The following is an 11,882-nucleotide window of genomic DNA, read 5'->3' as shown; positions in this document are numbered from 1 at the left end:
TGGTCAAGACACTTTTGCTGCCAACACGGGGTGGGGACCGAGGCTTTCAAGGGTTGGACGACCATCCGTGGGCTTTCCTCAGACTCTGGGATTTCGAAGAACTACGAGGGAGCAACCGAAAGAATGGAAGCTTGGCTACCCAAATTCCCTCCCGAAAGCAAGCTCTTTGCATCCTCAGGGAAATGAGGGTGGCCCTTGGGTCAGACGTCACCCTCACTAGCGGCCCGATGCCCGCGATCTGGCCGGCGCTGTTTGCAGCGCCTAGATCAGCGGCGCGGGGAAAGGCCGATGCTCACCCGCTCAAGCCCGGGGATCGATCGCGCTCTAACACGCACCCAGCTCTCAGCGCCCCAAAACGACTCGGAAATGACTTCAGCAAACTTGGGGAATCAACTTTTCCTGGGGTGGCATACAGCAGAAAGAAAGCAAGTGAGGCGAGAGAGAAGGAAAAGCGAAAGAGACGGGGACGAATGGCAAAAGTCCGGGCCGGCTGGACGCGCAGCGAGAACAGTGAGGAGGCGGACCCGCCCGGACGCGACGGGAAAGCACAAAAGCCCCGCAGCGAGTTGTGGGAGGAAAGCCGAGATAGGGCCTGCGGGCCCTTCCTCTTCGACCCCTGGCCGTTACCCCTGGGGAGCGACGAGCCAGGCCCCAGGCTCGAACTAGCGATGCCAGCAGCCGGCGTGCACCGCCGCGGCATGTCTGAGCGTCCCGGGGAGCCGGCGAGCGTGTCGGAGCGGAGCGCGTCTGTGCGTTCAGTGGCTCCGCCGACCGGAGAATTCGTGCGCCTTTCGAGCGCTTGAGGGTCGCTGTGTGCCCGCCTGCGCGTGAGGGAGTGTTCGAGGAGCTGTGCGAGATAACCGCGGTGCGCGAGGGTGAGGAAGACATCCCGAGCCCATCAAGTGTAGAGCCGAGGAGCCCACTGAGCGCGGCCGGGAGCGCACGGCGAGCTCCGGCGCCACGGCCGGTCCCGCCGAGAGCCGAGGAGGGCCCGGAGTCCTGGAGACCCTACCGAGCTCCGGCACGGCTGCCCCCTAAAAAGCGGCACCGCGTCCAGTCAAGAAAAAGAGCCTTCCACGTTTCTCAAAGAGAAACAAAACCCAAGCGCGTCCCAGTCCTAGTCCCCTCCGCACCCAGACCCATTCCTCGGGTCCTCGGATCCTAGCTTCCCCGCCGACCGGCGATTAAACACACAAATAAACCACAATTCGATCTCGCGCCCGCGCACCCGTCCGCATACATATGAGCACGCACCGGCTCCCGGCTCCACCGCCTGCCCCTGGCAGTACAAGGCCTCCCGATCCCCAACCCTCCGTCGCGCCCTCAGTCCCGGCAGACCGCGCGGCCCCCCACCTTTCGCCCCGACCGTGCCCTGGAGGAGAGGAGTTGGGGAGGCAGCTGCACCCAAGCAGACACCCAGGGCTCCCCCCTTCTAGCCGACCCCCAGCCGGCGGCGGCCAAGGCTGCCGCACCGAGAAGGGGGAACGCCGAATAAAATAAGGCACGAGCCCAGTGGCCGAGTGGCCGAAGCGAGCGCGCCCCCCAGACCTCTCCAATCCCCGGGCGTCGTGGCGCGCGGCGCTTGCGGGGCGGGGCGCCCCTCCCCGGCCCCCCACTCACCGCTGCCGAGTCGGGCGCTGTGGGGTGGGTGTGCGTGCCTGTGGGGGTGTGTGCTGTGTCTGGGAGGGGTGCTGCTGGGGAACTGTTGCTCTCGGTATCACGGCGGCAGCGGCGGCATCGCCCGGCAGTTCACAGTACCCGCTCTCATTGCCTTCAACTCCTCTCTGATGCGAGGTTAGCAAATCACCACCGGCAGCGGCGCCTCCGCAGCGTCCCACGTCAACGCCGAGCCCCCTCCCCTGCGAGGCCCCGGCGCCTCTCCATCTTTAGTGCTGGCGGCCGAGCCCGGCTCCCTGCCCACAGCTGCCCCCCTTCCCTCCCCCCTCCCGCGCCGGCCCCTGCTCAGCCCGCCCACCCCCCTGTGCTGGCCGAGCCGGCGCGCGCTCCCCGCCCCACCCCTCCCGCCGCTCCCTTTCCGGCGCTCCGCGCGCCGGGTTTCGGCTGACATCTAGCTGCTGCTGGGGCGCAGGCAGCCACTGCTCGCTGGCCGAGCGGAGAGCAAAGCAGGGGCGCGTGGAGAGGCGTGCAAGGACTCGGAGCCTTTATGGGTGCAGTGAGGGTGCGGAGTGGGGAGCAACCCCCACCCAGGGACGAATTCCCAGTAAGCAAAGTACGCACGGGCTTAATTGTGTTTATTTACTAATTCGTAGTTCACAATTGCACACGGAAACCCAGGTGAAAATTGTGCACTACAGATGCTGCGTACCTTGCTTACCGGTTAATCCGTCCCTGTGCAACCCCCAGGTTTTTAATTTCTCCTGGACACGGATTTTATTTTTCCGTGGTGCTCCAAGCGCGGAGTTTTGTCCTCGGTTCCAGTTTGCCCCAATTGTGCGCGTGACATCTCGCCTTTCACTTTTTTCCCGGATTTGGGGCCGCATCCCTGTACCCCGACATCGGTTTTAAGAGCTGGCCTTCCCAGCCCAAGCCCGTGTCTCCCGCCTGCAGCGCGCCTCAGGGGCGGTGTGCACTGGATTGAGCGAAGCCCCCGGGTTCAGGGTTCGCGGTCCTTGATGAACCAGGTGCGAGAGGATTCGCGGGGATCTATCGTCGAGAGAAGATGTCCCATTTTAGCTGTCGCCATCCCTGCACTGGGATTGAGACCTGAGAGAAACTTTTCTCCCTCCCAGTCTTGAGCATCCCCTCAGCTCCGCCCCCAAGAACCTGGCGGAGAAACAGTTCCCGGACAACTGGGCCTTACCAGCGCAAAGTCCTCGAGGGGCGGTGGGGGCTTGAAGAAGCTCTGAGCACCTCAAAATTTCCGCCTCCTCTCAACCCGTCGCCCCACTTTAGAGAGTACAGTTAAGATCACTATCCCCGGGGTCGGGCAACCAGAGGAAATTTGCCCTTCCTCAGGCGACAGAGAGCGCCCCTCTCACCCTTTCCAGGAACTGGGTGAAGGTAAGGGGCGTGACGCGTGAAACGCTCCTACAGGCGCGGGCCATCGCAGCGGACTTAGATCCAGAAGCGTTAGAGTGGGGGTTGTGGCTGGCTTGGAGGTCATGCTGTCTTAGCAACGCGAGGCTTCAATCATGTAGTACCTGGACCCTACGACCGGTTTACAGCAGGACTCACGTCTAATCACATCCCGACGCGTGCCTCTGGCAACTGCCCCAGACCGAGAGTCAGGCCCCCAAAACTATAGGGTAAGTGGAAGGTGGCAGAAGCTGCCGACTAGAGACAAAAATCCGCATCCGGCCCGGGAAGGCCAGGCGGCGGAGTTTATACATCTGAACTGATGCGTGTTCTTGAGAACTATTAATGGGGTAGTCCCAAGGACGGACCATTACATCCCAGCAAGCATCTCTCCTGTCTCCTACTCAAAGAAAAAGTGCTCAGACCTGCAGGATTAGGACTCGAATGCAGCCAGTCACTGGAGAGAACACGGGCAGGGGAGCCAACTTGGAAGTGCAGGAATGAAGCCGGTTGTCCTCATACATTACAGCAACATCAGACCCATGCGCGTAATAGCCCAGCCCGCGGGCATTTATTCAGATAAAGAACAGTCCCTATTTGGAGATTATCTATTTTTCTATCTATTATCTAGCTTGCCCACTCTGTTTAAGAGGAAAGAAAGTTAAAGAAGAAACGGTCTGTAAGGAGAGTAAGAGGGGAGGGAAGTGAAGAAAGGAGAAAAAAAAACCCCTAATGCCTCACTGGAGCCCTGGTAGCCTAGCGGTCAGTAGCTCGGCTGCTAACTAAAAGGTGGGCAGTTCAAATCCACCAGCCATACTTGGGAAACCCTTTGGGCAGTTCTACTCTGTCCTATAGGGTTGCTGAGTTAGAATCCACATGACGGCAAGGGGTTGGTTTTTGGTTTAATGCCTCACTAGGGAAATAGAAGAAAGAATCATTACATTTCTTGGCACCTAGACGGTGGCACTGAAGAGGGCCGCCTGGCTGTCCATGTCCACCAACCAGCCTTCCCGGGTACAAGAGCAGAAGAAGCACACAGCCCCTGGCCCTAAGCTATTAATTCTCAAATCAGAGTTTCTAGAAACAATGGGAGAGAAAGAGCAATCCCTCAGTGGCCCTGGACTCCCCACCCCCACCCCCACCCCCATGTGAAAATCTCCCTTGCTTCATAAACTCTGCCCATTAAAAAGCCCAGCCCTTGTTAGTAAGTGTTAAAGAGAGATTAATGCCAGAATTTAAGAGGTGGAGAAGGTAACAAAAAGGAAGAAGGCAGGCGAGGCTGTGGGCTGGGTGCCAGCTGAAGGCCGGCTGCACGGCAGTTTGATAAGGCTTATTGGGGATAGATAAAGCAGCAGCAGCTCCCCCACCAAAACTGGCACCGTTTATAGCTGGAGCTCTGTCCTTGGGTCCTGGAAAGGCTGATGAGAAGTCCCTGTTCAGAAATTTCATATGGCAGCACCTAAAAACAAATAGGATGGAAAATTTCAACAGAAAAAGTGTCTCTTTTTTTAATGAATGTCCACGTATTTGTGCTACTTTTTTTTTTTTTTTTTGAGGATGTGGTAGGGGAAGCTGGGACATCAGTTCTGGGGGGTCATAAAAACAGGAGAGACCTCAGTCTCCTGGGGAGGTCATGCTGGAAACAGGGGAATAGACGAGTTGATCCCTGAATGGAATTCCATTGCTGAATCTCATTCCCTTATTTCCTTTACCCACACACCGCCACTGGGGGCAGCTTTCAGAGCTCAGTTTGTGGAAAGCACATGTATCAGGTCTAAGGAAATTCTATAATTTTAATAGGTTATAGAGGAAAGGGCCAGTGGGAATAAGAGCTCATTCTGAACACTGACTATGAATCCAAACACCTCACCTGTGTTGTTTAATCTTCATAAGAACCCTCATAATGTGACTATTACCCCCAAGGACCCCTGGTGACACAATGATGAAAGCACTAACCCGCAAACCGACTTGTTAGCAGTTTGAACCCACACAGCAGCTCCATTGGAGAAAAGGCCTGGCAATCTACTCCCATAAAGATTATAGCCTGGAAAACCCCATGGAACGGTTGTACACAGTTCATACATGGGGTTGCTATGAGTCAGAAATAGACTAGATGGCATCTGACATCAACAAATGTTATCCCCATTTCTGTAGATGAGAAACTGAGGCTCAGAGAGGTTAAGTGCCTTACCCAAGACTCTAGAGGTATTAAATATCAGAGCTGAGACTTTAAATCAGATTATTCTGACTGCAAAGCTCATGCTCTTTCTTCTATATGACAGCTTCTACTGAGATAGAAAAATTCAAGGTAAAACAAGAGTTTTTAATTTTGTTTCTCTTCCTTCTCCACTGAGGCCAAGATCTGTGCAGCGGCCAACCAAGCTGTGGATCAGGCAGTTCTCCATTGAATCAGGCCACCAGGTAAACAGAATTAGATCCCCTAAGACCTGGGCATTTTCCCTCCTTCCCCAGAATCTCAGGCAGAAGTTAGGGGAGAGAGTTTTGAATTACAATAAAACTTCAACTGAACAGATGCCCAGAAAGAAGGCTAGAGAGGTGCTTTGAGTAGTCTGATTGAGTGTTAATGGAATGTTGCAACTTTTATTGGTCCCAGCTTCTCAGTCTGAAAATATTTTTTTAATATAAAAATAAGTTTTTTTATCTGCGGTGGGTATCATGATAAAGGAGCCCTGGTGGCACAGTGGTTAAGAGCTATGGCGAACTACTGCTGCTTACCAAAAGGTCAGCATTTTGAATCCACCAGCCTGCTCCTTGGAAACCCTGTGGGGCAGATCTCCTCTATCCTGTAGGGTCACTATGAGTCAGAATTGACTCAATGGCAAAGGGTTTTAATGGGTATCATGATAAATAAATCGAGGATCCATACCTGTTTAGGAAAAAGCTACTTTACATTTCCCCAAAACCTTGTGATGAGTGGGACACAGTCTGTGAGTTCCCCCAAGTGAGAACTCCAAGTTGCCACTGGGGTATATACCAGGGAGAGGTAAGGCTGTCACATCTACTCGAAGATCTTTACCCCCCTAGGGACTCCGGGGAGAAGACAGAAAGCCCATTGTATTCTTTTCTAGAGGAAAAGGATTTTACAATGCTTCAGGGTCATCATTCCAGACACCTACTACATGGATGTAGATTGTCTTAGTTTCCTGTTGTTTGTTAGTTGTCATCGAGTCAGTTCCAACTTATGGCGACCCCATGTGTACAACATAGAACTGCTCCATAGGGTTTTCAGGGGTGTGACCTTTTGGAATCAGATTGCCAGGCCTATCTTCCAAAGTCCCTCTGGGTAGGTTCGAACAACCAACTTTTCAGCTAGTAGTTGTGAGCTTAACCATTTGTGCCACCCAGGGACCCCTCTTAGTCTCCTACGGCTGCCGTGACAAAATACCACAAAGTGGGTGGCTTTAAAGAACAGAAATTTATTTTCTCAGAGTTCTGGAGGCTAAAAGTCCAAATCAGGGTCTTGGTCATGTAGACTCCTGTGAGCCTCTCTCCTAGCTCCAGGTGGCTGCTGCAGTCCGTGTGGACTCCTGTGAGCCTCTCTCCTAGCTCCCGGTGGCTGCTGCAGTCCGTGTGGACTCCTGTGAGCCTCTCTCCTAGCTCCCGGTGGCTGCTGCAGTCCGTGTGGACTCCTGTGAGCCTCTCGCCTAGCTCCTGGTGGCTGCTGCAGTCCTTGGTGTTCTTTTGCTGCATTGTACATACATCTGCCTTCATCATAACGTGGCAGCTCTCTTCCTCCTGTGTGTCACTCCCTTTTTATAAAACAACACTCAGGAGGAATTAGGACTAGGACCCACCCTACTCCAGTATGACCTCATTTGATCCAACTGATAGCAAAAGAAATACCCCATTTAATCAAACAAGGTCACATTCACAGGTAGAGTAATCAGGACTCCAGCATATCTTTTTTGGGAGATGGGACACAATTCAATCCATAGCACAGGTGATGTAAAAAATTAGAGTGCAATTTGCCCCCAGTGCCTGTGTGGGCAGGTTTTTTTGCTCTGTTTTGTTTTGTTTTGTTTTTTAAATTCAGTACTTTCATTGCACTTCCTTAGATGCCTCCTCAAAAAAGCAGAGAGGGAAATAATCAGGTGATGTGTGGGTTCTGGCTCATCGAGGCCCAGAAAACCAGACAAGACGATGGCTTCTGTGATTAGTAATTGCCATCATCCCCCTTTTCCCTGTGAAGACCTGGTTAGGAGTGTGTACAAAAGGGCTTCTCTTCTAGGTCCAAGTATGCCTTTCCTTTGAAAGAGTGACTAAGCGAGGAGGGAGGAGGGTTATTTCTTTTAGCCCCTGAGGCCATGGGTAACTGTGACCCCAAGATCTTCATGATTGAGGGAAAAAAAAGCTTTTTCTTCTCTCTCTCTCTCTCCAGCATATTGTAAATGGTGTTGGGACCTAATGTTGTCAACTCAAACAGCAAATTTCAGTTGTTATTAGTGCAAAGACGCCCTGAGGGGGTAGGCAGTGTGGATGAAGTCTGCAGCGGATGTTATGGGGAAGTGTGTTTATAATTATAATGGGATTTAATGTACACTGGGACCAGATGATGGCAGCCATTTAAAAAAGAGATGCTTAATAAGAGAGGTCCCTTAATGACAGGCAGCAGGGCTCAGGTTATTATGGAAGAATCTCACTGTTTCACTGGGTGTCACAAACCATGTGCCAGGTTTTACGGGGTTCCTCACAAAGCTTTGGGGTGAGACACAGCAACCATTTCTGTCGGCTATCGGGCATAATTTTTTAATGTTGTTGTCTTTGAAAGAGGGCATATGGACAGAGAGAAAGGTATTTTCTTCCTCTCGCATAGAGAGACACACATAAGCGCAAACACACAGGGCCGCAGGCAAACACTGAGTCATTTTTTGATGTTTCTGGAAATCTGCTTTGTTCCAAGAAAGACAGCATGAATTTCAAAACAAAAATTTTGTAGCTATCAAGGGGTGTGTTTTCCGTAGAGCGTGTGTGAAGTGAAGCAGCCTGACTCCCGTTAGGCGTGGTAGGAGTCCCATTGGTAACAGGGGCTTTTTTTTTTTTTAACACTTTGGTGTTTCTTTGTGGGGTGGAGGGGGAGGCAGGGCTAGGAAGCGGGGACTTATGTAATATTTTCTTATCCTGTTTCACTTTAAATAGTCTTCTGTTTAACTTTTGAGTTAACATTATGGATTCTAATCCATGGCAGCTGTTTTACAACAGGAGTCCCATAGTTACGGACCAAGCCTGGGAGGGCATGTGGGAGGAAGGTCACACTCCTCAGAGATGCTACCAGAGGCTCTACAGTCCAGGAATACAACTCCACGACCACTTATCCAAGTTGCATTATTGTATGTATTTCTCCCCCAACCTCAGAGAAGCATATGAAAACCACTTGGTTCATCTAATACATGCTTCACTCATAGTTGTGTTGTCTGTTCAAAAAGCATGAAATGACCAGCCTTGGAGTTCTTAAGGAGATATGCAAATGGTTAACATGCTTGGCTGCTAACCAAGAGGTTGGAGGTTCAAATCCACCCAGAAGCACCTCAGAAGAAAGGTCTGATGATCTACTTCTGAAATCTGCCGAAAATTCTGTGGAGCCCAGTTCTCCTCTGACGTACGTAGGGGTAGCTGTGAGTCAGGGTGGACTCAGTGCACTTGGTAGAGTCCTTAAAGCAGAATATTTCATTTATCTCAAAATCCAGAAAAGATGAGGGAAAAAATAAGTGGAAAAAACTGAACTTCCAGTTAAACACTCTGAGAAGCTGAATTTCTGCAGTAGGTACTCTTCAAATAGAAGTGGTGTGTCAGGGGGACACACGTCCTAGGATGAAATGACCTCACTCAGTGACAGGCAATTGAAGCTAATTGTATTAAAATTATCATAGCAAAACAAATGTTGATATCCTGTGGAGTGGAATTCAAAATTTGCATGAGCTTTTAAGATAAAATGAATAGCTGCCTTGGAGTTCTCCTTTGAGGAAGGCTGCTTGGGGTTAGACACCCTGACGTTGTGAGTACCTGCTCACAGCCTTTTCCCATTGGGACTGTATGGGTGGGCGACTGGGAGATGCCCTGTAAAGGAACACTGTTATGGGATGGAAGCAGACACTTAGACTCTGTCTCCCTCACCAGGGCAGCTTCATTTGTCTCTTTTGGAAGTCATTGTTGGGTCTTTCATGTAATCTTCTCTACCCCATCCTTCAGTCAGAATTAATTTCTCCCCACTCCATGGGCCTCTTAGCACTGTTGGAACATTTATGGTACTGTTTACCACCTTCTATGTTATATCTGACTAACCACACCCTCCATTGTGAGTTTCTGGAAAGTAAGGCCTCATCTTCTTCAGCTTAGCATCCACCCTCTCTTCCCCCAGAGCCTGGCATGCTGTGTACCACAGTGTACAAACAAAAAACTGGTTGCCATTGAGTTGATGCCATCGAATTGACCCTGACTTATAACTACTTCAACTTATGGTGACCCCACACGTGTCAGACTAGAACTGGACTCCGTAGGGTTTTCAGTGGCTCATTTTTCGGAAGGAGATAACTGGGCCTTTCTTCCGAAACACCTCTGAGTGGACTTGAACCTCCAACCTTTTAGTTAGCAGCTGAGTGCATGAATCATTTGTATCACCCTGGGATTCCAAGAACAGAGTTATTGTTGTTAACTGCCATCAAGTCAATTTTGACTTGTGGCGACCCCATGCTTGCAGAGCAGAACTGCTCCATGGGGTTTTCAAGGCTGTCACGTTTCAGAAGCAGGTCACCAGGCCTGTCTTCCAAGGTGCCTCTGGGTGGGGTTGAACCAACAACCTTTTGGCTAGTAGTTGAGTGTTTTAACCATTTGTGCCACTTAACTGCCATAAGTAGAGCAGACCTCATTGGTTAAAGGGATCAACCGCTAGCTGAAAAGTCAGTGGTTCAAAACCACCAGTGGCTCCATGGGAGAAAGATGGGCCAGTCTGCTTCCATAGAGATTTACAGCCTTGGAGACCCTGTGGGGCCGCCATGAGTCAGAACCTACTCAACGGCAATGAGTTCAGCCCGCAGCAAAAGTTTAGGGATGAACTAACTGAATGGATGAATGACATAGACACCAAATGTTTTAGGAATCTGGGTGAGATGGGACTGTTTTGTACCCAAACATTTAGGTAGCTATGAGTTTTCCACCAACTCCAAAAGATCAATGGGATTTAGATAGGGATTTAAGGTCTCTGTTGAATTTAATTTTATTTAACTCTTTGAGGGTGTAATTGTGTTCTACTTCAGTTTTTTTTTCTTTTTTATGTCTCCCCAGGGATCTAGAACCAAGCTTTCTTCAACATCTTAGGAGCTGTAACAAATATTTATTAAAATGCATTGAATTGAAATGAAATGAATGATGCGAATAATGATGCTCATTAATTGTTTCTCATTACACAAGGCCACAGTGGCCTTGTCATCTAACCAGTCCCAAATAGCTACTAATTAACCATTCCAGGGATGGGAGGAGAGCATTTAATCTCCCGCTTGGGACACCAGGGAGTATAGGGCTGTTGGCTAAATCCAGCTCTGGCAGAGGAGACATGCACTGGGCACGAATATTGACAGATTAGTTCTCCTGTTACCAGGGATGGCAGAGACGGGCTAGTTTCCAAACTTCCTGAGCACACACCTGGACTACATTTTCCAGCTTACCTTGTGATTAGGTGTGGTCCATGTGACTGAGTTCTGGCCAATGGTCTGTGAGCAGAATTCTGTTGTGCTACCTCCAGAACTGGCCCATGCAAACTCCCACGTGGAATTATCCATGTCCTTCCCTTGGAAACTGAGGGATGACAATGGCAGAGCCAAGATAGAAGGAGCCTGGGTCCCTGAATCACAACTTGGAGGACAGCTGCCTGCCTACCAACAACACCCATTGTGGACTTTGGTAAATAAGAAATGGACTTTTGTTGTCTTGCATAGGGTTGCCAGATAAAATACAGGATGACCAGTTACGTCTGAATTTCAGATAAGTAACAAATTTTTTTTAGTGTAAGTATGTCCCAAATATTGCATGCGATATACTTATACTAAAAAAAAAAAAAAAAAATTGTTATTTATCTGAAATTCAGATTTAACTGGGTGTCTTTTGTGTGTGTGTGTGTGTGTGTGTGTGTGTGTGTGTTAAATCTATCTGACAATTGTAGTCTTGAGCCATTATATATTTTGGAGTTTGTTATATTAGGTAGCATTACCTTAACTAATATACCTTGTTTCACTTATCAGAAGCACGAGGGCCATGGCACCTGAGCTGGGATTCTGGCCTTGACAGGGAGCTGTCCTCAAGTCCTTCTGACAATTAGGTCACATATAGGGCAGGTCCATTTGGAGAATCAGGCACCCTATGTGGACAGGGCCAAGGGAGATACTAAGAGACAGCTTGATGTTCCTAATTTACCCATTTTTCCTATGAGCCTTATTTTTCTTTAGCTGCCTCTGCCACTAGATTATGAGTTACATGGGAGCAAGGACAATTGTGGGCCTTACTTCTCTATTTGTAGTACCTGGAGCATGGTGAATATTGAGTTCTTATTTCTGGTGGGAAAGCAGCATCCCTGCTGGGGAAGGGCATGATATGGGTCCATTCAAAGGCTTAAGGAACAAGACTGGACTGTTGAGAACACAAGTCAAGCCAATGATCTTCTCATCCTTAGCGTCCTCCTTTGTACGGTAAATTGCCAGTGTAGCCTAAAGACTAAAAGTTTGGGCTCTGATTTAGACAGACAGGTCTGTGTTCAAATTGCACCTCCACCACTTAGTTCCTGCATGATCTTGGGAAAGATACTTAAACTCTCTGAGTTGCAGTCTTCTTATCTGTAG

At 49.9% G+C, this 11,882-nt stretch overlaps 1 protein-coding gene and 1 long non-coding RNA gene across 51 annotated transcripts in view; one reads left to right on the top strand and one right to left on the bottom strand.

Annotated features, from left to right (window-relative positions):
• The window catches only part of LOC126060825 (zinc finger and BTB domain-containing protein 16), a 37,863-nt gene extending 35,967 nt beyond the window's left edge, over window positions 1-1,896 (bottom strand). For 49 of the 50 annotated variants that reach the window (XM_049857125.1, XM_049857136.1, XM_049857135.1 and 46 more), the window contains exon 1: window positions 1,621-1,896. The gene's annotated coding sequence lies outside the window, so the exon portion shown is untranslated. Of the gene's footprint in view, window positions 1-1,353; window positions 1,594-1,620 lie in introns of those variants that run through there. The other variant, XM_049857134.1, reaches the window with a different exon arrangement.
• A 198-nt stretch (window positions 1,897-2,094) lies between these two features.
• Window positions 2,095-11,038, top strand: LOC126061165 (uncharacterized). The gene is made up of 3 exons (XR_007513695.1): window positions 2,095-3,266; window positions 5,391-5,457; window positions 10,336-11,038. It is a non-coding gene; the product is annotated as an uncharacterized LOC126061165 (long non-coding RNA).
• Window positions 11,039-11,882: the final 844 nt, after the last annotated feature.

Source organism: Elephas maximus, chromosome 17, assembly GCF_024166365.1.
Source record: "Elephas maximus indicus isolate mEleMax1 chromosome 17, mEleMax1 primary haplotype, whole genome shotgun sequence".
Classification (NCBI taxonomy): Eukaryota; Metazoa; Chordata; class Mammalia; order Proboscidea; family Elephantidae; genus Elephas; species Elephas maximus.
Note: the sequence above shows the minus strand (reverse complement) of the source record. Positions and strands in the feature narration are given on the sequence as shown.